Source organism: Sinocyclocheilus rhinocerous, unplaced genomic scaffold (assembly GCF_001515625.1).
Source record: "Sinocyclocheilus rhinocerous isolate Xijiao unplaced genomic scaffold, SAMN03320098_v1.1 scaffold474, whole genome shotgun sequence".
Lineage (NCBI taxonomy): Eukaryota > Metazoa > Chordata > Actinopteri > Cypriniformes > Cyprinidae > Sinocyclocheilus > Sinocyclocheilus rhinocerous.
In genome coordinates, this window is record NW_015644625.1 from 653,321 (window position 1) to 661,942 (window position 8,622).

Consider the following 8,622-nt stretch of genomic DNA (forward strand, 5'->3'; position numbering starts at 1 on the left):
TATGTACAGTAAGGAAGATATTGGCAAAATTTCACATGTAGTAAGCCAGTCTTGTAACTTCAAACGTACTATAGCCTTTGAAACATAAAAATCCCTTTTGGGGAATTTCAGTAAATTTTTCCTAAGATTAATTATGTACTGTATATACAGTAAGGAAGATATTGGCAAAATTTCACCTGTAGTAAGTCAGTCTGGCCACTAGGAATGTACTACAGCCTTTGGAACATGAAAAAAACACTTTTGGTGAATTACAGTAATTTTTTAAAAGATTATGTACTTTATGTACAGTAAGGAAGATATTGGCAAAATTTCACCTGTAGTAAGTCAGTCTGGCCACTAGTGATGTACTACAACATTTGGAAAATAAAAAAAAACCTTTTGGTGAATTATAGTAATTTAAAAAAGAAAATAGTTGTGTACTGTATATACAGTAAGGGAGATATTGGCAAAATGTCACGTGTAGTAAGTCAGTCTGGTCACTAGTAATGTACTACAACCTTTGGAACATAAAAAACCCTTTTGGTGAATTACAGTAAAAAAAATTCTAAGATTAATTATGTACTGTATGTACAGTAAGGAAGATATTGGCAAAATTTCACCTGTAGTAAGTCAGTCTTGTAACTACAAACGTACTACAGCCTTTGGAACATGAAATTTTTTTGGGGGGGTGAATTACAGTAAAAAAAATTCTAAGATTAATTATGTACTGTATGTACAGTAAGGAAGATATTGGCAAAATTCCACCTGTAGTAAGTCAGTCTGGCCACTAGGAATGTACTACAGCCTTTGGAACATGAAATTTTTTTGGGGGGGTGAATTACAGTAAAAAAAATTCTAAGATTAATTATGTACTGTATGTACAGTAAGGAAGATATTGGCAAAATTCCACCTGTAGTAAGTCAGTCTGGCCACTAGGAATGTACTACAGCCTTTGGAACATGAAATTTTTTTGGGGGGGTGAATTACAGTAAAAAAAATTCTAAGATTAATTATGTACTGTATATACAGTAAGGGAGATATTGTCTATGGCGTCATATTGGTTTAATATTTTCTGTCAGTTTGCCCACAAGGCATTTACTATGGCGTTGTAAACATAATTTGTATTAATTATTGGACTTCGTTTTGTACTGAGAGGTAAATTTGCAGACGGTCCCTAAAGCAGCCTTGGCGAATAACCAGCGAATATCAAACCTAAAACTAACGTTACCGCGCTCATTCAAACTAGAACGTAGGCCTACTCTTTGCGGTTGCGAAATAATTGCTTTTTAAAAAAGTAGCTACCTACCCAAGACAGTATGATTCTCTGGAGCTGCATGAAAATATCATTCGATATGTCCTCACTGGAAGGACAACTGACCTTCTGTACAGTTCACATTATCAATATCATGAATTGAATTATTTGATTAGTGCCCAAAAATGCAAATCATAGCTTTTTTCATCTTACATTAAGCTCTAAAACATTTGCAGGTTTGAGTCCCAGATTTTCAATGTAGTCTTCTCTTACACTTATGGACCCCACTGTACTTCCCTATCCACATGTAAATATAGACTCTAAATATGTTAACTATTTTATACTGCTTTACAGGCTACTTACATTTATTTTTGAAGGCAACATATATTTGTGTAGGCCTTATATATCTTATATATTTTTATAGATTAGCCTACTGTGCATTAAAAAAATCATTTGAAACACAGAACTCCAAACTTGTTTAGACAAGGACTTTATATATTTCCATTACTAAAAGTGAAAGTGAATGGCCAGACAAAAAAAATAAGGTGTGCTGTGAAAGCGAAGACAGAACCAACCAATAAAGACAAAGAGCGAGAGAGAAAGCGAGATCAGAAGATTGCACGGAAGAGAGAGGATAAAAATCACAATCAAAGCTAAGGTAAGCTTGAACATGTATTATCATTTCTTATAATCAATCTTCTTATAATTTTAAACGTAGAGTAATTGTATTAAAGGGTAAAATATCAAAAGCAAGCAGCATAATAGGTGAAGGAAAGCACAAGCATAGGCTACTTTTAAACATTTTATCTGATGCACTGAAATTAATAGCTACATTCATATGGCTTAAGAGTCCAAATATTTTTGTGGACCAATGTAACTATATATGTTTAAACTTCAGTTGTTTTTTTGTTTTGTTTTTTAATATTGCATTAAAAAAATTTATTAGCTGAACGTCTGGTCACCGCGGAGGTATGACAACTACACTTTCTAAAACGGGGATAGATAAAATAAAGGAGAAAATAAATCGTTTAATATACTGCGAATCAAATCTTTCTAAATTTGCTAAACCTTTTTGCAAACTGCGTTTGAACTGAAGCGAATCAACCCCAAAGACTCACACCCCTTTCGACTGTAAGATAATGACACTGCTACTGATAGTGAACACCGATAAAACCGTTTTTTATCTTTATGGAGTTTTGTACGCGTCAGGGTTCGATCAGTGTACTTTCTGTGGTTACAGTAGTTGGATAGCGAAATAAAGCAGAAGGTGCCGAGAATCTCTCACACAACTGCAGCAGGAGTTTTTCCCCTCACTTGTGATTTCCGTTGTCCGAAGCTCTCCATCTGTCATATCTGAAATGCAAACAAGCTCCACTAAATTATGTCTGTATATCCAAATGAAGCTTTAGAGACGACAGTGGCATAACAAGGAATGGCATTTATATATTCGTAATAGAAAGCTTGTAGTTCCCGTAAACCCATCTGTATGATGAAATCCATTGCACAGCTGTATATAGGACTATGTCCAAAACAAGAACCAATTCAGAATTGAAAGTAAAAGAAGAATTTCTCTGAAATTTAGAAGTATAAAGCACAATGAAAATAGATTTAGATGTAGATTTAGATGGGTGTTTCATCACAGGGGAATTCTGTTATGAAAACCATTAACATTTGTAGTTTTTAAAAGCATTCTGTAGTGGAAATGTTAGTGATGGAAATGACATTTTTGGAATAAAACGGCCAACAGCCAACTGTCTTGCTAAGGATAATTTCATTTTAGATGTCCTTAATAATAATAATAATAATAATAATAACATAAAAAAACAATCACATTAAAGTCTAAGAAATTATATTCATGAAAAATATATAAATAATGCAGGCATATGGGTTTAAACCTATTAGTTTTGATAAAAATCAACCTCTGGGGGATGAAAGTGCAGTATATCTGTGGAGTCAAGGATACACTGTGAATGTGATGTGTTCAGATGTCTGGTGTGATGGGAGAGGACGGTCTGGTCCCCAGAGCGCGCAGCAGGCTGCCGGTGGTGGCCTCTGCTGGACTCTGACAGGTTCAGTGAGAGAGCTGGAATGATCGCTTTTTGCATCACAGTTGAAACGTTTATTCACAGTATGTGCTTGTTTGCAGAGGAGTGGCTCTTCCATTCAAGGCAAAGGTTAGAAAACAATTTGTATACCATGTATGTCCTTGTATTATGCAATTTAGTTGCAGAATGGGATGAAATATTCTTCACTCTTAAAAATAAAGATTCTAAAAGGGTTTTTTTGTGCAGCAATGCCATAGAAGAATCATTTTTGATTCCCCAAAGAACCTTAAAAAAAACAAACAAAAAAAAATAAATAAAGAACCTTTCCCACTATTTTGTGGAATGGGAAGTTTCCATGGATGTTAAAAGTTCATGGAATCATACGCCCAAAAAAAAAAAAAATATTCAAAAATGTATTGTTTCAATATATAATATGCTCTTTTCTAGGTATCATGGCAGAATAAATGAGATCTTTCAGGTTTGCTTTAGAGGGCATGTCTTTTTCGGAATGTGTTCAGTATTCCTGATGCTAATGTTGGGTGGAGTTTCATTCTCTGGAGAACAGTGGAGCACCATAGCCCTCATGTGTGCTGTTTACCAGTTACTCAGAAGCTTGGGGTTTCTGGTAAGATTCATCACATGCCAGGAGAGCAATGTCTAAATCAAATGATTATGTGAATATTCAGTGCATACTTGTTCTGTCAGGGATCTGGAAGGAGGACCCAATTGCAGTGTGAGTAACAAGGATTTATTGACCAAACCGATCAATACAAAAGGGTAGTGAGGTGTACAGGTGATACCACAACAGGAACACAATAAACAGAGATAGCTAGGGAAGGCCACTGGAACAGCCTCAGACATCAACTGGCAGAATACTATAGCAGCAGAGGAGGCGGCAAGACCAGGCCGGTGGAGAGACCAGAGCAAGGCACCAGAGAGCTGAGCTCAGATACTTATTGACCATAAACTCCGAAGCACCCCAGACGCCAGGCAAGGGAACCAGTGGACAGGAACTCTAACACCACAACAAGACAAAACATGGCTCCACCGGAACACAAATTACTCCAAGACAGGCAAGAGAATAAACAAAGGACTAATTTTAAAAAAGTAAAAATTATTAAAATTAACCAACACAAATGACTAAAATATCAACCAAAAAAAATTAAAACAAAAAGATCAGGACTAAGAGAACTAAATGAATACTAAAATAAAAGCAAAAAGACAGACCACATCCAAAAACGAGGAGCAAGACAAGAACATAGAATTACAAGAGACAAGGCGCACGCACAGAGCGAGGGAAAGAATGACCACGAACCAGCCAAGACAATAGGGCAAGGGGCACTATAAATAGGGAGGAAAACACACGAGGAACAGGTGAGAGCAATTACACTAACAAGGACTCAATGAGGGCTAACAAGAGGGTGTGGTAATGAGGAAACCAGGAGGAGGGGGTAAAAGCACAGGGCTGAGAAAAACCAATCAACTAAGCCATGTGCTGACACAAGACAACAGACACAAGAAACAAACACAAGACAACCAGAGTGTCAGGGCAAAACCCTGACATGTTCAACTGGTTCAGTTACATGCTGAAGGAACAGTATGCAATGTGGCACAGCACTTTACATTTGCAGTGGTTTTCAAGTGGTCTACACAGTTGAGTCTATAAGGATCTTCAAAAATATCAGATCGTCACACTCAAAAAGCACAGTTTGGAAGGTAAAAGACATTCAGTCTTGATTTGAAATGCTACACAGGAAACATAAACCACAGCCAGTACTCATTTAACACATGAAGGTCACTGACAGAAAATCATTCAAAGTACACTGTATGCATTATATAATGATCAACTTAAGGTGCTGTATAATCTCAGCTTCACTTTTGCTTTCACAGAGACTGGTGGGATTTATCAGGACACCTGATTCTGATATTTAATACTGATATTAATAGCTCAGATATGTTCAGAATACCCCTGTGGTTTTCTGATTGCAGTTTCTCTCTTCAGTTCGGGTTTCCAACTAAAACCACATCTCATTTTTTATATTTATAAATTACTATTAATATTGAATATTACACAATGTCATCCTCCATAGCAGCTTGGTTCATTACTTGTTCGTACATTCAGGATTACTGTGGAAGCTAAAATTCCCATTCCAGCCATACATTTATCTCAATTTCACTTATAATTTCTTGCAAACAACTATGTGTTTGTACTGCAACTTAGCTGTGGACGATCAAAAATAAAACAATTGAAAATGTGCAAATTAAACAAGTATACATATTTATCAAAATTGTATATTTCTGTGTTTTTGCAGGGCCCAGCTCCGGTTGAGATCTCAGAAATCTGTGAAATGAAGAAGATGAATGTGGCACATGGTTTGGCCTGGTCTTTCTATATCGGCTACCTCAAATTTGTCCTTCCAGGTACATTCGTTTGCACTCTACCTGTGAGACGATACTTGTTGAGGCCTCTAGGGGGCAGTAATGACACACGGTTTACTCAACGGCTGCTAACTAAATAGCTGGCTGTATTAATCATGTCGTAGTTGTAACTTAGATTCATTTAAACTAAAAAGCCAGCAAATAATTAAAAGTAAAGATACAATGATTCTTGTGAGATCCCATAGAGTAATAACAAGCTATCATGAAGTAACTGGCTGCATAGACCTCAGCCAGTGTAACACTTTATTTAATTTTTGACAGGAATGAAAACGATGCTGTGAGGGATAGAAGTAGGCTACAGCAAGTTCAATGGATTGTACTGTTGTTTAACAACATTGTTAGACGAAAAACTTTCAGTAGACAAAAACTCCATAAAACAGTTTTGAAAGCTGTGACTTTTATACAGTGTGTGCCACTGAAAAGACTTCTGAAAAATTCCTCACAGCGTCGTTTTCATTCACATTAGATTCAAACCTGACTAAGATAGTCCTGTAGCTTAAATAATAAAACATGGCGCTAGCAATACCAATGTGAATGCAATATAAGTCACTTTGGATAAAAGTGCCAAATAATGTTGTGTATCCAAAACTAAGGAATAGTTTAGCCTAAGCGGGGCCACGACACCGGCTCCAGGCATGGGCAGGGGTGGGCTGAGCCCACCCAAATGACTGTCTTGCCCACCCAATCAGAATTAGATAAAGATTGCGTTAATTTTTTTATGCAGTGATTAAAACCAATCTGAAGCGGACTGTATTTTGTTTAAGATATAGCTGGAGACTGCCCCAACAATAATAAAATAACACCAGAAAATAGCAGCATTTTTCTTTTATTAGCTGAATGCAAGGCGCGCTGAATTCACGCGGCTTCAGTCTGTTGCAGAAAAGCAGAGGCATGACAATGAGCGAAAACTGGCAGATATATTTGCGCGCTATCACGGGGTGTTTGCGAGTTACGGGGAGTTTAATAGGCTACATGAATATGTATCATAGCCTACCACTGAAATTACCTGAGCAATTTTAATGTTCTAAAAAAACGCTCATTCAATAATGTGCATTCATTGCATGGAGGGGGCAAGAGCATAATATAAGCGTCTAAAATGCATGTAGGCTATACATTTCAGTTGGTGAAACACAGGGCCCATGACAGATCTAAAGTAACCAGATAGAAATTTGTTACCCATTCTCAATGGGAAAGTGCCCAAGCAACATTGCTCATAAAAAGTTGCCCCATGTCTCATCAGCTTAATAACAATCTAGCATTATGTTGTTCTAAATGTGTATGACTTTGTGTATGACTATGTTTTTTTGTGTAACATCAAGAGAGTTTTTGCATGTGCATAAATAACTAAGGAAACGTTTACACAACAATAATGTATTAAAAGTGTAAAAAAAAATTCTTTGCATTTTTTTAAAGTTCCGCATACAGACGACAATGTTGTCAAAATGATCCCCTTTCAAACTGACCTGCGAAAACAACTAAAAATGCTACATTATTGTTGTCAAGTGCTTGTGCATGTCTATAGACTGAACACAAGTAATGCACAGACGCATGATGTCATTGTTTTCATTGTAGTTCACACAGAGACAATAACAATATTATTTTCAAAAATTTGCACTTTGAAACCCGTTTTCAAAAGTTTGCATTTTCAGGCCCCCAAAATGCCATTGTCGTGTAAATGAAAGGCCAAAAAACAAAACGTTTTCTGTTTTTAGTTGAAAATGGTGTCGTGTGAATGCCACTAAAGATTATATAGAAATATTATAATAAGGACTTAAAATTTGTGTTCTACACACAAAGTTACTGAATGGCTTCAGAAAATTCTAAATTTAGTGCACAAGACTAATGTGAACTAATTTTATGGTGGTTTTGGGGGCATGGTAGTCCCTGATCACTTTATCCATTCATATGGAAGTGTGCACATTCATCATAATTTCAAAGTCATGTTTCAAATGTGTGATTAAATGATGGCCCTGAGCTGTAAACCCATCTGATCATATGAAAGATTCTGCTCACTTTCTATTTTCACGTTTCTGTTCTTTCACCTGCAGATTTACAGAACAAGGTGACCCAGTACTCCTCCACCAGGGGGAAACTGAGCTCTCCACGTCTACATATCCTTCTGCCCCTCAACGCCAAGGTTCCAACCAAACCTGAAGAGGAGGACACTAATGTGATCTTCCATGAGAACCTTCCAGAACTGGAGCGGGACACAGCAGGGGTGCGGAAACGTAGCTACAAGAATAATGTCTACAAGATTACCCAGGACAAAGAGGTGGGCTAATGCTGATAATTGAAGTTACTGGAAATGATCAAGAACTTTTTCAAATAAATCATTGCAAAGATATGAGGGCAGTCGTGGCCTAATGGTTAGAGTCGGGCTCGTAAAAGGTTGCGGGTTCGAGTCTCAGTACCGACAGGGATTGTAGGTGGGGGGAGTGAATGTCCAGCGCTCTCTCCCCCCTCAATACCACGACTGAGGTGAGACCGTTGAGCAAGGCACCGAACCCCCAACTGCTCCCAGGGTGCCGCAGCATTGACTGCCCACTGCTCCGGGTGTGTGTGTGTGTGTGTTTGTTCACTTCTCACTGCTGTGTGTGTGCACTTGGATGGGTCTTCCAGAACTGGAGCGGGACACAGCAGGGGTGCGGAAACGTAGCTACAAGAATAGTGTCTACAAGATTACCCAGGACAAAGAGGTGGGCTAATGCTGATAATTGAAGTTACTGGAAATGATCAAGAACTTTTTCAAAGAAATCATTGCAAAGATATGAGGGCAGTCGTGGCCTAATGGTTAGAGGGATACAGGAGAGAACCAATCAGCTGTGTCATGTAATAATGATGTCATTAGGTCAGATTGAGTTAGATCTATCGGACTGCGCCATCTAGAGTTTCATGCCAGAACTCTGT

At 37.6% G+C, this 8,622-nt stretch overlaps 1 pseudogene; it reads left to right on the top strand.

Moving 5' to 3' along the window:
* Positions 1-1,833: 1,833 nt before the first annotated feature.
* The window catches only part of LOC107758505 (stimulator of interferon genes protein-like), an 8,125-nt pseudogene continuing 1,336 nt past the window's right edge, over positions 1,834-8,622 (top strand).